The sequence below is a fragment of the Primulina huaijiensis genome, chromosome 4 (assembly GCF_012295235.1).
Source record: "Primulina huaijiensis isolate GDHJ02 chromosome 4, ASM1229523v2, whole genome shotgun sequence".
NCBI lineage: Eukaryota > Viridiplantae > Streptophyta > Magnoliopsida > Lamiales > Gesneriaceae > Primulina > Primulina huaijiensis.
Window position 1 is genome coordinate 20,226,279 of NC_133309.1, and position 19,396 is coordinate 20,245,674.

General features: G+C 36.0%; 1 pseudogene; it reads left to right on the forward strand.

The window, feature by feature from the left end:
* Nucleotides 1-6,976: 6,976 nt before the first annotated feature.
* Nucleotides 6,977-19,396, forward strand: part of LOC140974954 (disease resistance response protein 206-like) — a 14,587-nt pseudogene continuing 2,167 nt past the window's right edge.

The following is a 19,396-nucleotide window of genomic DNA, read 5'->3' on the forward strand; positions in this document are numbered from 1 at the left end:
CGAACCAACACTGAACCATCATGTAGTCATGATTAAAATACGTCTAAAATGATCAAATAATGCTCCTAAAATGGTGAGGGCCGAAATCTAGGTGAATGGAGGCCAAAACATGAAACGCTCTTTCGAGAGTCAATTTGGCACATCGCACCGTAAATTCTCGTACGACCTCAAAAATGATCCGAATCACGAACGGCCAAAAACATGACCTTCCTAACTCGGTGAGGTACTGTCCAGTCCAAGGCCATGGGCTAAAAGCCAACCGAGAACTCGAACGAGCCACTGAACCGTCACAGCAAGTTGCTGTCCAGAAATACAGCAGCTGTGCTTTGGTTTCTTGTGTCGTTTGCGAGACTAATGGCCATTGGGGCTTGAACCACCGACCAAAATCTCTTACCAACATCCCAAGGAATGATTTGAACCATGGCTAAGGGCTTTAGACCAGCCACAATTCGAAATATTCCAGCAACGACCCAAACGTTACAACCGAGAACAAATTCTGCACGTAGGATGCATTGCTTTTGTTTTGCTGTCACGAATCGTTCCAATGGCCATTGGATTGACCATGACACGATCTAGACATCTAGGGGCATGGTATGAACCGTGGCTAAGGGCCCTAGGCCAACCAAGATCCACACCATCCCACCAAATTCGAAATACACATGCTGTCAAAATGAGAAGCCGAAGGGGGCTGGGGCTGATCTTGCACTTTTAATTAAAAACCGATGCACCATGGACCAAGCCACCAAAAGGGCGACTTAGTCACGTCTTAGACATGCTAGGGAAGTGATCCAACCATGGCTATAAGCCCTTAGGGCAGCCAAGATCAGATTCATTTCCCTTTGACAGCAACTTGAGAAAATCGAAACTCAATATGGCAAGAATGGGAAGCTGCTGTCATTTCTTGTTTCCAGTGGGTGTGGGGCTCGAATGAATGGACCAAAGTGATCCTAATACATCCTATTACATGTCTAGATGTCGCCTTGGGAGCCTGGAATCGAACCAATACCTGAAACCCACAAAACAAAGCAACCCGTGAAGCACAAGAGAAAAACCGAAAAATTCTGCATGTTGCATTTTCTGAAATCTCTTGATGTATTTCGGTTTTAACATGGAAATGATGATCATGTAATGAAAAATAATTGATAATAGGACTTGATTGAAGAGTCAAGGAAGAATATATGCATGCCTGGTTTCGTTTGAAAGAAAAACGAAAAGAAGAGACGATCCGGCGCGGAGGAGGTGGAGCGCTTTCTATTCTACCTTGCTAGCTCGATTTCTCTCTTGCCTCTAGCTATGGTGCTCACGTTTTTTTACACTGGAATGGCTCTGGTTTTCGGTGATGAGGGGTGGAGAATGATGATTAGGGGAGTGAGGGAGATAGTTGCAAGATATAGGGAACCAAAATCAAGACTAAGTCTACCTCTATTTGAAATTTGAATTGTTGGTTGATATCAAATATTTGTTGGGTGATTCTAGAATGGGGTGGCCGAAATCCTCATGTTTTCTAGACTAGGATAATGCTCACTAATTAATTAATTAAGGTTGCTCAATAATAAAAAAAATTAGCATGCTAAAACAACAAGGAATGGGTCAAAGGGTGAGTTGGCATATCAATGTTGCTTAATCATCTAAGGGCCGAAAATTCACTAATAAATGGAGGGGAAATATTTTCTAGCTAGTAAATTTATAACCCTTAAAAGCCTCACTAATCCTTTAATTAATTTAGTGAATTATCCCTTAATTATGGAACTTAAATAAACTTATTTCCTACTCACTTCAAGTTGTATAAATAATTCCTTAAACCTTCATTTAACTTAAATTAACTTACTTGCTAGCTAAAATAAATTCTGGGAATGTTTTCTAAATCTTAAATTTTATCTCAAAGCTCCAACTTCAGTCCGACCTCACTGAATTAACTGAAATGCTAAAAAAATTAAACTGCTACGGAAAATAATTAAATTTAAATACTCATGCAATAAAAATCATTTTAATTTAAATAATAGAATTATGCATGGCTTATACGTAGTCTAAGTTACGTGTTCTACAACTTGTGCATATTTAATCTTGTCCATCTAGTTATTTAAAGTGAATTTGTGTTACAAATTTTAATATTACGCTGCATGTTGTCTTAAATGTTGTAACATTTGACACAACACTTAATTCTGATAAAACACAAATTTACAGTTTTACATCCTATTCTGATATTATTATTATTTTTGGCACAATAATTCCTTACAAATACTCTTAGCATAAAAAATAATACTTATTCATGACAAATAAGAGATTTATCTCACAAAATACGACCCGTGATACTGTCTCACAAAATGCGAACAGTTAGACCCTCTCAAACAAGTTTTTTTTTATTCTTTTTAGCATCATTAACGGAATGATTTGTTGTCAAATGGTCTTTTCAATATGACTTTGGTTACTACGATGTACACACGTGTCAATTTCTTTGGTTAATTGTCGCAATTGATTGAATTAATACGCTGTATGCATCAAAGTAGCACGTGTGCTTTCTAGGCTTATTGTCACATTTAATAGAAATTAAATGGTTGTTTGTATTGATTCTATCTAGCTATAAATTGGTGAATAATCAAACAGATTTATTGATCTAATTATTACACCCAATAATTCAACACTTTTGGGGGGCTCTTGAAATTTAAAACTAAATTATAAAATAAAAATAATGTAAAATTGGACGTGATTTATAAATAGAAAGTACTCTTCTGTCGCTCTTATTGACAAAATCAATTATTTATTCGACAAATTATATGACAAAAAAATTTTGGTATTAGCGATGATTTTTTCCGTCGCTAAAACCCTTAAATTAGGACGTTTTAGCGACCAGCGGCAGAGCCACAAAAGCTCGGGTGGTATTAATTTTTTAAAAAAATTTATATGTAAATTTTTGTATAATTTTGGATAAATTTTATATTACCCCGGATAGATCAATTTAAAATATTAAAGGATTTTAGAGTTAAAAATTCTAACTCGGGTAGAGTCGTATTCCTGGCTCCGTCACTGTTAGCGACGGACCTTAAAACCGTCAGAAAAGTTACCGTCGTCTTCCTATTGCGACGGTTTTTCAAAACTCGTCACTGATTAGCGACGGTTTAGAACATATAATATGTCGCTAATTAGCGACGGTTTTTGATATATTGTTAGACGGATAATTTTGAACAGCTATATTATCTTGATGTTATGTCACACATTTTTTTAAATGTATGTATATTATTGATGAATATTTATATAAATATAAAATAAAGCATTAAATTAATATTGGAATGTTTAGGTGCAATATGCAAATGAATAGAATTCGTTCAAGACATTATGGAAACACACTTGTAGAAATGCATGAGGTAGCTTAAGATGTGTGGAGAGCCAAATAATTAAATTCAACACTTTGTTCTAAATTTGCAGACAAGATAGATGAATACAAGAATTAAATATATAAGTGTGTATATATGTGTAATGAAAGAGTGTGTAGCATGTCAAACAGTTTTATGAATTTATATTTGTAAGACAAATTGATTCGATCTATATTTAACTGAAAAGTAATACTTATGAAATAAAAAATTATTTATTCTTGAATCGGGTCTTATAAGAAATTTATTTCATAAAATTGATCTTTTAGACATTTTTATATGATTTATTGCACTAAGATCATATTTGACTGATTAAAGAATCAGAATCCTGATTAGGCCAACTTATGTGATGAAATTCTTAGTTTCACGAATTGTCTGTATCTTTTTCGTTACCAAATTATTAAAAATAATATACATTCTAAGTTAAAGAACATTAAAAAAGGAATTTACAGTCAATATGATGTGTATAAAATTTAATTGAGAAAATTCTAAAATTCGTTTGGTAGATTGATCAAAATTTTATCGCTAAAGTGTTGACATGACGCTGACATTATCCTATTTTATTGCATTAAGATCGATATTTTCACTCTAATGCGATATTTTTACAAATTAGAGAACCAAAATCCTGTCTACTTCGTCAACTCATAGGGTGATTCTTGGAATTTTATTTTATTTTATTTGTCTATTCTATCACAATTCAATTTATGAATTTAATTTCACCTTCCATGTTCAAACAACTAATTCGTAGTTCTATGAGTTGTTTTAAAGATGATTCATTTAACTATGATTTAAAATTTGATGATTTAATTATCAGTGAAAAGTAGATTTCTAATATTGATACATAAACTTCTTAGAAAAATTTTGAAGTATAAAAAATTTAATTTTATAATTTATGTAAAAGTGGTCTCATAAAGTTAGCATCACTTATGATTCTATTAGGATAAAATAAAAAATTAGTGCGAAGGATAATTTTTTTTTTGGTCTTATTCAATGTTTGAATCAAATTTTACCATAATTTGAGTAAAAAATAATTGTTTTACCTACATCATTCAATTTATTTATCAATATTGTTAGATCTCTTAGTTTTGATGATAACAAATAATAATTCATTATATTAAAACAAGCTGTCATTTTTCGTGTATTCACAGATACTCCGTTTTGCCAAGCAACACACAACCAATTTCAAGAGCTAGGTAAACGATCACAAGCTACTTAATTAGTCTCTCTATGGGTAAAGTTAATCAACCACTTCTTTAATTATTCAACAGTAGCACTAGATTAATATGTCACCCAACCGGACCGCTCAAAGATATACTAAAACAACTCTCGACTGGACATAGTAAGAATATTTTTGAAAATGAACTGATCGATGGACAACTTAAAATAGAGAGATTGCATATATCCTACCAAATCTCATCTAACATAAAGTATTTTCATCAATCAATTGTCTCATAGCTTTTGTAAGGACCGTGTATCGTATTATCGTAAATCATACTTTGATTATCGATAATTCATGAAATTGTCATGTGATTATGTATATGATGTATATCATGACAATGAGAGTGAGAAAATAGATGGTGAGGATGAAAGATTGTATTAGAAATTGATTTGTGTTTGAAACGTGTACTGAACAGCAACAGAAAAATGACACATGTTACGGTTTTTATCATAATTACCTGAGTATTGGTCCAAATGACATGAGGCCAATTTCATTGGAAAGGTAAGACATAGTACTAAAACTTTCATGTTTTGAGGTTTGTCCAAATCCATTTGAAAATAGGGGCAAAATCATCCCGAAGTTTATCGTGTGCGTTGCAGTTCCTGCACTGACACATTTTGGGAGAATGAGATAACTCTCGCATCTGATATTCAAATTGAGTGAGGTTAGTGGAAAATTAAAGCCAAGACATAGAGCTACAATTTTCATGTTGAACACTTTTGCTAAATCGGAACCTAAAATAGCGTTTCAGACAGAGCAAGGCGCGCACCCGCGCAGAACTGCGCGTGCGGGCAGAACTATCCGCCCATATGCGCGAGTTCTGTCGCGCATATGCGCGCATACCTCTGCTGCACACGTTTTAAGGAAGATCAGCATGAAGTTTTCTGCAAATTCCTTATAGCCTTCGAGAGTTGAGAGAGAGAAACGAGAGAATTCAAGTTCTAACGTACGAAATCACCTCGAAACGTTGTCCAAACTTGAAACAAATTATATATCCGGAATCCTCGCGTCGAGAGCTTCCTTTTGAGGTAAGTTTCTTCTAATTTCAGCAGCTTTAATTATCAAAGTGCTGGAATAGCATGTATTTGAAGTCGAAAGCTATACATGTAGTAGAATAGCCGACAAGAAACTCATATTCGAAGTCGAAATTGAATTATATTATGATTTCAATTTGATATGAAATTTTAAAGTTTCAACTGATATTTGAAACTTATATTGTTGAATTTGAATGAAATTATTGATTGAAATGAATATGTTATTGATGTAGATAGATTATTATATTGAAACCTTCAAGCTACATCAACTGGAACGAAGAATTGAGGTATGTTACGACCGGGTAACATACGACAGGTATCTGTATCATATGATATATGTTTGATTGATTTGATTGATTGGATTGAGAATACATGTCTATATGCCTTATTTGTTGAGTTTATGTGGCATACATGACATGCACGTTGAGCTATGATCCTTGGATACCCTGATATGATTTGATTTGATTCTGGGGTTTGTGAACACAATGCTATGTTTGGTATTAAATGACCCTTAAAGCATAGACATTTGTGGCCCCGATGATTGGATATGAGATTTGGGATTTGATGGCGCTTCGTCGACGCTATCATACGAGTATCCCTTATTGAGGCCGATGTGCCAGCTCGAGCATTGATTTGATAGCGATTCGTTTGATTCTGAAATATGCTCAGTGGATGGGCATTTGACCTGATACCTCCACGACATACATGCATTGCATACCATATATCATTGTATAGATACTTGTGGTATATATGATGGTTGTTCCATACGGAGCTTTGCTCATCCCCAAGGGGGGCTGTTGTTGTCTTTGTGTGTGGACAATGGCAGGTACTCCAGGATATCAGGAGGCCGGAGAGGGCACTTCTGGAGGGAGTCACAGTTTGAGCTGAGATTTTATGTTTTGTTCCCAGTATATGTATGTATCTATATACCGGGACATGTCCCGAGGATATGAGCTGTTTGTATATGATTGGTGTTGATTATGTGTAGGCATGTTTTATGATATGAGATGGAATACTATTTTTAGTATTCAAATAATATGTTTTGGGTTCATTGTAAAGAAAAATTTAAACTCGTTTTCCGCTGTGATTAATGAATCCTAATCAAATTGTTTTGTAATAACGATTAGGAACTAAGGGCCCCACACGAAGTGGTATCAGAGCATAGCTGGGAATGCTCGATTGAGTTTTGTGTACACTTGAATAGGCACAAATGAATTGTGCGTTTCTGTTTGAATTATTTGTATTACTTGCTCTTACTTGATTTGATTTGAGTAAGTATCTGATGAGATTGATGATAAGAGATGGTGATGATGTGAAATTGATATGAAATGTGATATTCATCATTTGATTTGTAGATGGATCCCACAAACGAACCTGCGAGTAGCAGTACTGAGAGAATAGTTGGACAATTTGAAGGGGTTGTCCATGGATGTGGTAATGGCTCGATTCCAGGATTTAAAACCACCGAGGTTCTTTGGCACTGAGAGTGCAGAAAGAGCAGAGGCCTGGTTGAAAGATATCGAGCACTTGTTTAATATCGTTGAATATTCCAAGGCTCGGAGACTGAAACTTGCTTTGTATCAGCTGAAAGATCGAGCTAAATCTTGGTGGGAAGCCGCTGAGATTGGATTGAAAGAGGCCGAGATAGAAGTCACATGGGATGTCTTCAAGGCCCAGTTTTTGGAGCAGTATTCCCCTCCTTCTTATTATACTGCCCAAGAGAATGAATTTAATAGTCTGCAGCAGGGAACGATGACTGTTGCGGAATATGCTTCGAAGTTTTCTACTCTGTTGAAGTATGCACCTCACGTAGCTGGGAATGCGAAGGCAAAATATAACAGGTTTGTGAATGGATTGCATCCTGCTATATATACTTATGTTGTTTTTGGTTTGCCTACCAGCTACGCAGAGGTAGTGGAACGAGCCAAGGCAGCTGAGGCTGGACTCAGGAGAGGAGGTCCACAGTATACTCCTCCACCACCAGTGTCAGCTCAGCAGCCTGCATTGCGTCCAAGGGGTAAGAAGTTCAAGAATACTGGTTCTGTTTCTTCATCTTCTTCGAGTTCGAGTGGATCCCAGAGAGGGAGTCCTGTGATTGCTCCTTACTGTAGTAATTGTGGGGGTAAACATACTATCGAGCAGTGTCGAGGTATGTTTGGTACTTGTTATCAGTGTGGGCAGGAAGGCCATTTTTCTCGTGTATGTCCGAACAGGGGTACAACTTCTTCCCAACCCCAGCCAAGATTTAGAGGTGGCCCTAGCATGATGAGACCTGCTATTCCCGTTCTCTCTTTTCAGCAGTCGAGTGTTCCACGATATTGAGGACCAGGTGGTCAGATTGCCCAGGTTTCTCCTCAAGTTCGAGTGTATGCTATGACTGAGGATCAGGCGAAAGAAGCTCTTGATGGTGTGATTGCAGGTATTTGCATGCTTTGCGATTATCCTGCACGTGTTTTATTTGATACAGGCGCATCTCACTCATTCATATCGCATGCATTTGTTGCATCTCATGGTATTGAGTGTACCCCGTTGTATGATGTTTTGTCGATAGCCACGTCAGCAGGAAAGATTATTTTGTCTGAGCAAGTTATGCATAATTGTGTATTGATATATGAGGATAATGTGATGTTCTTGAATTTGATTGTCCTCCCAATGCACGACTTTGATTGTATTGTTGGCATGGATATCTTGACAACAAATCGAGCTACTGTTGATTGTTTTCATGGAGTGGTTCGATTTCGACCGGTTGATGGACCCAAGTAGAATTTTTATGGCAAGGGTTCCCAAGCCAAAATTCCATTGGTATCCTCTTTGGAAATGTCTCGACTTTTGACTGGCGGAGATGAAGGTTATCTTATCTACGCTGTTGATGTCTCGAAAAAGGAGCCATCTTTATCTGATATTCCTGTTGCAAAAGAATTCCCGGATGTATTTCCCGATGAGATTCCTGATTTTCCTCCTCATCGAGAAGTTGAGTTTAGTATTGATCTTGTGCAGGGGACTGCACCTATTTCTAAAGCTCCTTATCGCATGGCACCATTGAAATTGAAAGAACAATTACAGGATCTTCTCGACAAGGGATATATTCGACCGAGTATATCACCTTGGGGAGCTCCAGTCTTATTTGTTCGAAAGAAAGATGGTACTATGCGAATGTGTATTGATTATAGGCAATTGAATAGGGTTACTGTGAAAAACAAGTACTCACTTCCTCGTATTGATGATTTATTTGATCAGCTTCAGGGTACTTCTGTATACTCTAAGATTGATCTTCGATCTGGTTATCATCAAGTACGAGTTCGAGACGAAGATGTACCTAAGACTGCTTTTCGTACCAGGTATGGTCATTATGAGTTCATGGTTATGCCTTTTGGTCTCACGAATGCTCCTGCCGTATTTATGGATATAATGAATCGTGTCTTTCGAGATTATCTTGACCGATTCGTTATTGTTTTTATCGATGATATTCTTGTGTATTCAAAATCAAACAAGGAGCATACTGAACATCTGAGACTGGTACTTCAAACTCTTCGTACTAGCCATTTATATGCTAAATTGTCCAAATGTGAATTCTGGATGGACAAAGTGGTATTTTTGGGCCACGTCATTTCGAGACATGGCATATCTGTTGATCCTGTTAAGGTTGAAGCTGTATTGAATTGGCCGAGACCTATGAATGTTCCTGAGATTCGTAGCTTCATGGGTTTGGCTGGTTATTATCGTAGTTTCATTGAAAGAGTTTCGAAAATAGCTAAACCTATTACTCAACTGACACAGAAGAATCAGCGATTCATTTGGTCAGATGAATGTGAAGCTAGTTTTCTTGAATTGAAGACGAGATTGACCACAGCACTTGTGCTTACTATTTCCTTAGGTACCGGAGGATTTGTCGTGTGTACAGATGCGTCTGATAAAGGTTTGGGCTGTGTTCTGAGGCAACATAGCAAAGTGATTGCTTATGCGTCGCGTCAATTGAAATCTCATGAAACACGTTATCCTGTTCATGATCTTGAATTGGCTGCCATTGTGTTTGCTTTGAAGATTTGACGCCATTATTTGTACGGAGAAAAGTTTAGTATTTATTCGGACCATAAGAGTCTGAAATATCTCTTTTCTCAATCGGATTTGAACATGAGGCAACGCAGGTGGATGGATCTCCTGAAAGATTTTGATTGTGAGATTAAATATCACTCTGGATCGGTGAATGTTACTGCGGATGCCCTTAGTCGTAAGGTGCATGATTCTGTGTTAGCATCTGTTTGTGTCGCCAAAGTACACGAGGATATATGTACTTCTGGTTGGACTTTTCACTCGAATTGGAATTCTGTCACTGTTTCAGCATTGCAAATTGAGCCGAACTTGATATCTAAAATCCGAAAGGCCCAACAAAGCGATGCTCAGATTCAGAAGTCGAAAGAACTTGTATCTGCAGGACATCAGTCTGGATTTCAGATTTTTTCTGATGGTTCTTTACGACTTAATGGTCGGCTGGTAGTTCCTGATAATTCTTATTTGAAATCTGCCCTTCGAGAAGCACATTGTAGCAAGTACAGTATTCACCCTGGAGGTCGAAAGATGTATTTGACATTGAGACCTCAATTCTGGTGGAGACGTATGAAGAAGGACATTGCTGAATTTATTTCTAAATGTCTGGTTTGCCAGCAAGTAAAAGCCGAGATAATGAAACCTGGAGGATTACTCCATAGTCTTGAAATCCCGAAATGGAATTGGGAACATATTGCTATGGATTTTGTGACTCATTTACCTCGTTCACCCAAGGGCTGTGATGCGATTTGGGTTATTATTGATCGGCTTTCGAAATCTGCACATTTTATTCCGTATGAGCGGACTTATCCTTATAAGAGAATGGCCCGTTTATACATTGAGAATGTTGTGAGACTGCACGGTGTGCCAGTCTCAATTGTATCTGATCGTGATCTCAGGTTTACTTCTAAATTCTGGGGTAGTTTTCAGGAAGCGATGGGTACGCGTTTGGCTATGAGTACTGCTTGTCATCCTCAAACTGATGGCCAGATCGAGCGTACGATTCAGACGTTAGAAGATATGTTACGTGCGGTTGTGATGGATTTCAGAATTGGATGGCAAGATGCTTTACCATTGGTGGAATTTTCTTATAATAATAGCTTCCAAACGAGCATTGGTATGACACCTTTTGAAGCCTTATACGGGAGACGATGTAGATCACTATTATTCTGGGATGAAATTGGTGAAATACAATTGACTGGACCTGAAATGATACAGGAAATGAATGATAAGGTTCAGTTAATTCGGCAGCGGATGAAAGCTGCTCAGGATCGTCAAACGAGTTATGCGAACAAACGAAGACGACCCTTGGAATTCCAGAAAGATGATAAAGTATTTTTGAAAATATCTCCCTTTAGAGGCACTGCTCGATTTGGTATGCGAGGAAAATTGTCTCCTCGTTATGTTGGTCCATACGAGATGCTGGATCGAGTTGGTGATCTTGCGTATCGATTGGCATTGCCACCAGCTTTATCTGCCATTCATGATGTGTTTCATGTTTCTATGTTGAGAAAGTATGAACCAGATCCATCGCATGTACTTGCACCTGATGAGGGTGAACTTGATCCTTCTCTTTCCTATGTTGAACAACCTGTTTGCATTATGGATCGGAATGAAAAAATATTGTGTAATAAATCGATCCCCTTAGTTCGAGTACAATGGACACGGCATGGTGTGGAAGAGTCGACGTGGGACTTGGAGAGCAAAATACGAGATTCATATCCGCATTTATTTGATTCTATGTCATCTGTTCCATTGTATTCGATGTATAATGATCCATTTACTGATTTTATTATTGATATGTACTATAACTGGTGACATATTATATGTTTACTAATGTTATATACATAGAGATGTTTGGGATTTCGAGGACGAAATCTTTTAAGTGGGGGAGAAATGTAAGTACCGTGTATCGTATTATCGTAAATCACACTTTGATTATCGATAATTCATGAAATTGTCATGTGATTATGTATATGATGTATATCATGACAATGAGAGTGAGAAAATAGATGGAAAGGATGAAAGATTGTATTAGAAATTGATTTGTGTTTGAAACGTGTGCTGAACCGCAATAGAAAAATGACACATGTTACGATTTTTAGCATAATTACCTGAGTATTGGTCCAAATGACATGAGGCCAATTTCATTGGAAAGGTAAGACATAGTACTAAAACTTTCATGTTTTGAGGTTTGTCCAAATTCATTTGAAAATAGGGGGAAAATATTCCGAAGTGTATCGTGTGCGTTGCAGTTCCTGCACTGATATATTTTGGGAGAATGAGCATAACTCTCGCATCTGATATTCAAATTGAGTGAGGTTAGTGGCAAATGAAAGCCAAGACATAGAGCTACAACTTTCATGTTGAACACTTTTGCTAATTCGGAACCTAAAATAGCGTTTCAGACAGAGCAAGGCGCGCACCCGCGCAGAACTGCGCGTGCGGGCAGAACTATCCGCCCATATGCGCGAGTTCTGTCGCGCATATGCGCGCATACCTCTGCTGCACACGTTTTAAGGAAGATCAGCATGAAGTTTTCTGCAAATTCCTTATAGCCTTCGAGAGTTGAGAGAGAGAAACGAGAGAATTCAAGTTCTAACGTACGAAATCACCTCGAAACGTTGTCCAAACTTGAAACAAATTATATATCCGGAATCCTCGCATCGAGAGCTTCCTTTTGAGGTAAGTTTCTTCTAATTTCAGCAGCTTTAATTATCAAAGTGCTGGAATAGCATGTATTTGAAGTCGAAAGCTATACATGTAGTAGAATAGCCGACAAGAAACTCATATTCGAAGTCGAAATTGAATTATGTTATGATTTCAATTTGATATGAAATTTTAAAGTTTCAAATGATATTTGAAACTTATATTGTTGAATTTGAATGAAATTATTGATTGAAATGAATATGTTATTGATGTAGATAGATTATTATATTGAAACCTTCAAGCTACATCAACTGGAACGAAGAATTGAGGTATGTTGCGACCGGGTAACATACGACAAGTATCTGTATCATATGATATATGTTTGATTGATTTGATTGATTGGATTGAGAATACATGTCTATATGCCTTATTTGTTGAGTTTATGTGGCATACATGACATGCACGTTGAGCTATGATCCTTGGATACCCTGATATGATTTGATTTGATTCTGGGGTTTGGAACACAATGCTATGTTTGGTATTAAATGACCCTTAAAGCATAGATATTTGTGGCCCCGATGATTGGATATGAGATTTGGGATTTGATGGCGCTTCGTCGACGCTATCGTACGAGTATCCCTTATTGAGGCGGTGTGCCAGTTCGAGCATTGATTTGATAGCGATTCGTTTGATTCTGAAATGTGCTTAGTGGATGGGCATTTGACCTGATACCTCCACGACATACATGCATTGCATACCATATATCATTGTTTAGATACTTGTGGTATATATGATGGTTGTTCCATACGGAGTTTTGCTCACCCCCAAGGGGGGCTGTTGTTGTCTTTGTGTGTGGACAATGGCAGGCACTCCAGGATATCAGAAGGCCGGAGAGGGCACTTCTGGAGGGAGTCACAGTTTGAGCTGAGATTTTATGTTTTGTTCCCAGTATATGTATGTATCTATATACCGGGGCATGTCCCGAGGATATGAGCTGTTTGTATATGATTGGTTTTGATTATGTGTGGGCATGTTTTATGATATGAGATGGAATACTATTTTTAGTATTCAAATAATATGTTTTAGGCTCATTGTAAATAAAAATTTAAACTCGTTTTCCGCTGTGATTAATGAACCCTAATCAAATTGTGTTGTAATAACGATTAAGAGCTAAGGGCCCCAGAGCTTTTGTATAAAGTGGACTTTAAAAACGCAAAAACACTACAATAAACCGTTGTCTATGAGCGTTTTTTTGGGCAACGACCACGGTTTTTAAACTGTTGTCTATTAGCGTTTTTCTTCAAGCTACGACAACGGTTTGTAAAAAACCGTTGTCTTTCAACTGTTTTTTCTATAAATTTGTTGTCAATATTACATTTTGCGACCGTTTAAGTAAAATCTGTCGCTAAAATTAGCGACGGTTATACTATACCGTCCCTAATTTAAATCTAGCGACGGTTAAAGTATAACCATCGCGACATTTAACGACGGTTTAAAGAAAAACCGTCGTCGATGTAAATATAGCGACGATTTTGTAAAAAGTGTCGCTAAATTTAGCGACGGTTGTTGTATAACCGTTGCTAAATTTAGCGACTGTTTTAACCGTCGCTAAATTTAGCGACTGTTTTGATAATACCGTCGCCGATCTATAATTAACGACGGTTTATACATAACCGTCGCCATATTTAGCAACGGTGTTTACAAATCGTCGCTACATATAGCGACGGTTCTTGTAAAAGCGTCGCTAATTATAGATCGGCGACAGTTAGAAAAAGAACCGTCGCTAAACAGTTAGAAAAAGAACCATCGCTATTTGCAACGGTTAAAGTCAAAACTGTCGCAAACTGTCTATAAATACCCCTACCCTCGGTCTATTTTCTACCATACCACTTCACAACATTTAAAATTTTCTCCCTTACACAATTTTAGTTTCGATTTTCTCTTTAAAGTTTAATAAATTTTTAAAATCAAGAATATAATTAGCATATTAGATTGTGAGTTTTTTTTTTATATATTTATTAAAATATTAAAAGTGATTTTTTTTTATTTTATTGAAAAAAGTAGCGACGGAAAGCATACAAAACCGTCACTAAAATTAGCGACGAAGTTTATAAACACCGTCGCTAAATTTAGTGACGGTGTATTAAACTGTCGCTATTTAGCGACCGTTTAAATTACGACCGTCGCTAATTGTAGCGACGGGTAACGATGATGTCCGTCGCGAATTAATTTGCGACGGTTGTTTAAAAATCGTCGCAAATTGTAACTACCACACCACTCCAAAACCGTTGTCTTTTATCGAATGCTTTAACCACAGGACCTTTAACAACAGTTTTATATACCTACGACAACGGTTTTTCACCGTCGTCTTTAGACGTCTACGACAACGGTTTTTCACCGTTGTATTTGAGCACACCCTTTAACCACAGGGCTTTTAACAACGATTTTATTTGACCTACGACAACGGTTTTTAACCGTTGTCTTTTGCTTTTTTTTTTTAGTAGTGAAACATGAAAGACATTAAAGAGCATTTAATGAAAGTTGCAGCATGTGACAATGATGTGTTTATATTGTCGGGCTACAGTACAAAGAGTCGTTGAACGGGAAAAATGATTCAAGTACTATATATAGAGAATGCAAGCAATAATTCAACAAGAGAAACAAAGAAAAATGTGATACACTCGAAGAAAAGAATTCAAAGTACTGGAATATTTCATGTTCGCAATCTTGATTTTGATGTTAACAAAACTTGTTGTTTTGATTCTAACGAATTTACCTAAGTGCGCAGAAAGTTGAAACTAATCAGGCTTCGAACTGATCAGTTACCGAGCTAAAACTGAAGCTATCGAGACGCAAACTGAAAGTGCCAACTGATTGCTCAAACTGAACCAGTCAAATTGAAATATTAAAGGTCAGTTCAACTGATGAAGAGCCCAGCCACCAGTTCAACTGAATCAGTGAAATCAATTCAGCTGACGAGCCAACTGATTTCACCAGATCAGCTCAAGACCAGTTTAGCTGACCAGTTCAGAGCATCAGTTGGGAGCCAATAAGGGTGCAGAACAAGACAAACTTATCTAAGTGGAATCCAGCTTTGCACAAGGGTATAAAAAGAAATTGTCTAATCAAAGGACAATAATGAACGTTGTAGCAGAGCTTAAAGTCGAGACGTTCCAGAATAGCTGTCAGAAAGGACAAGACACAAATTTTGAGGAACCGATTCGAATTGCAACGGACATATTTGATGAGTCTTGATGTACGGATACATTGCCCCTATATATACAAGATCTATAACATCAACAAACAAGTGTGGAAAAAGAAGTGTGCAGATGAACACAGATAAGAAAGGGCACGCATAATGCATATCAGCTTACAAGAAGCAACAAACCCAGATTTGAGGGAACATTTCAACGTCATGTTATCGGCTTAGATTAGAAGCAAAATTCCCTCAGTGTGTGAGAACACCTTCGTGTTGTATCCATAGATCAGTTCTCATACACGCACACACAATCACTCACATACACACACAGAATTGAGCTTATCGAATAGCTGAGTGAGTCCTGCACAAAGACATTAAACTTATGTATGTAGTCTTTAATGCATACACGTTAAACAAGTTTTGGCTTGAAGGTGTTGCCTTCAGTCTAAGCTAGGAGTTCAGTTAGACAGTAGCGTAAGTCCTAAGTTGAGTGTGTTTGTAAAAAGTGTTGTATAAATCAAAGTCTTCTAGTCGAACCTACCCGAGGTGGAAGAATGATTGACGTAGGAGCAGTTGAAGTCTCCAAACATTCATAGACATAACTTATTTTCCTAACAGTTTAACTATTGTTTTAAAATTGATTTGATCAGTTCAGCTTTTACCATAACTGAAGTGATACAAGCTCGAACCGATTCCCTTTATTTCAGTTATTCAGTTCACACAAGTTAAAAGTTCTAAACCGATCATCTTTCTTAACGAAAGATTATTTTGAGTAGTTTCTGCTTCGTTTAAAACCAAACTCGATTTAATTCATCGGTATTTGTATTCTTAGAACACGGGCTATTGCAGTTCATTGAGAATATTTTGTTTGAAGCACTCTCGCAGGTGCCCAGAACCGATCCTATCACAAAGCTTGCATACTGAAAGAGTTCTGAGCACACTGCTCATATATCCTACTTTGCTCAACAGCTCTTTCTTCAAGATATTATCATATCTAATAGGATCATTCAGAGCTTGAAAAACAACTACTCGACCGTTTTCTACTAGAGACAGCTCCAGGAGATGCAATCTTAGGATTCATTCTTTGTTATATTTGTGATGTTTTGATTGTTTGACTAAAGGTCTTAACCGTTGTAAAAGATACTAAGAATTTCAATTTAGACAGTTAATAAGACCTAAGATTAAAACGAGTTGTTATAAAAGATTTGTAAAAACCAAAGTCTTCTAATAGATTTATTCCTAAGTGGAAAAAATGGAGACGTAGAAGGATTATATCTTCGAACTTTCATATATTATATGTTATTTACTCTACTGTATTTATTCATCTAGTTGATGTTATAAATTTGAGTATATAGTAATAATAATTAATCAAATGAATCATCAAACCGTTCTTCTGAAATATTTTTAGTCCAACCATTTACCTAGAGTTGAGAAAATTGGGTCTTGGATAGCTAACACTATCAAGAATGTAACGTCCGAAAAATCAGTACACGTAAACCGCATGCATGCAAATGATGTAAATTGCCTTTTTTTATTCAATTGATTTTAAAAGATTAAATGATATATTTTACATGCTTAAATGTTTAAATTGCATGATTTCATGAAATTGAAGGATTTTATCCGAACATTCGATACTAGGTTGGGAAAGGAGATCGGGGACGACCGAGATAAAAATATTTTTCGATAAATGTTTTTGATGCTTGATAATATGATTAAAATTTTCTAAAAAGGATGGAGTCCAAATTATTTTACGAAACGAGCTCGATTTTGTCCGGAAAGCCGATTTTGATCAAACGAATGACTTTTCAGGGCCCAAAAAGTATTATTTTTGAAAACTAATTTTTGTAAACTTTTATTTTACAATTAAATAGGTCTTAATGAGCCTAATTTACCTAAGATTATTGGGCCTAATTATTTTCAAATCAAGAGTCCTAAAGATCCGAAACTCTACACCTCTAAATCACCTACAACCCTAAAAAATTTGAGTACAAATCGTTTAACGTGGTGATGATTATTTTCAAAGTTTTGATAATTTTTATGCTATATGAACATGTTATGAATTCTAAGAGACACGCTGCCAGTACAAGATATTAAAGGGCTAGGAAAAGTGTCGTTAAGGGACAAAACAAGAGCTGGACAAGGCAGAGGGGGGAGCCGTGCATGGCTAAGGGTTAATGGCTATAGTTAAATGGACAAATTGATACATAAACTATTGAAATCATGATTTAATTGGGATATGATCTAAATAAAAAGTCAATTTTAACCATAATCTAAATTGACATCAAGTACTAAAATACATTTTAGTTATGTATTATATATCATCCCCATCCCATCCCACGAGTCAAGCTGTGTCGAATATTTACATGTAACTAGCAAAGTATATATGTAAGACAAAAAAAAAATATTGCGTATATTTATTATTTTTTGTAATAATTAAGTACGCATGTAAAATAATTATACAAGTAATTAATCTCATTTTCTACACAATTTTGTCTAATGGTTTTCGTATTATAAATAACGTAGCTACATGCATTAATTATTAGGATTGGACTGTTCAAGCAAAAAAGCTCAAATTGTCAAATGTGTAATTATCATAATCAAATAGTTGGGAAACAATCAATATATTATTAATTTTTTTTGACTTTGAAGATTAATATTGAAAATGGATTTTATTAAATAAAATAAGCACGGAATTTGGACCCAATATGTTTCTATATACAAAATTTCGATTTTCGCTCTATAATGGTGTGGATCGAGGTATTTTGAAAGAAGGCTCAATTGGTACGATATGACAATTATATAGATTGTGACTGCCTTCGATAAAACCTAGTAAATTCATATCTTATTATAACTACTGTNTATTAATTATGTATATGCCAAGAAATTTAACAAATACCTCTGGAGAAAATAACTTTGACTAATAATAATTATTATCTGACATTAAATGAATTATAAAAACATACTTCAACGGAATACTATGAAAATTTTATATTAAATATAAGCCTCAGATGTAGCTTAATTAGTATGTCTTTCTCCTTCGTTCTTTTACATATTAACCTGATCATATTATGAATCCACTACAAATTTTCTTTAACGTACTTGGGGAGATAGATTTGAAATTCACGGATGAAACAATAAATCAAATTTTAAATCCACATATGATTTATATACCATATTTGTAATATAAAGCAGAATGATTTTCAATTGAAATCATTATTGGATGAACTTGAAATTCATCATGATTAACATGAAATACTATGTAACATATAACGAGTGAATTTGAAGTTTACGATATTACATCTCTAAACAATAAAATTACATTTGAAAACAATTGAAATTTACATATTTGAAATCTATAGATCCAAACGTAATCTAAACAGAGTTTAACCGAAAGAGGATCTCTGTCATTGATCTCAAAATTATAATTAGTTATATAGTATATTCATAACACTCCGATTGTTAGAGTAGATGCCCTGCAAGTCAACTGTTGACTAGGGATTTTATTGACTCAGTTGTAAAGAACAATCTTTATTTTAATATAATTCATTATTTCATGGTTTGTTATTTCTTTATCTGTATACCCATGATTTCAAACATAGATAAAGACCTTGATTATACTTTAATACAAATGAATCGTAATTCGATGTTGAAACTCATTTGTAAACACTGTATGATCTAAATTCGTTCCTAGTCGATTCAGCCGCCTAAAACGTGGATAAAGGTCGCTTGAGCTCGAGACTAGCATCTGTGATGTTGTGTACTGCGTTTCTTGGTAAGGGCATAGAGATGTCCAAACATACAGATGGGTAGTCATATGATGATTATACCGAACAACCCTCCCTCGGACTTTCCAAGTGGTTATCATTCATCGAGAGGATAAGTC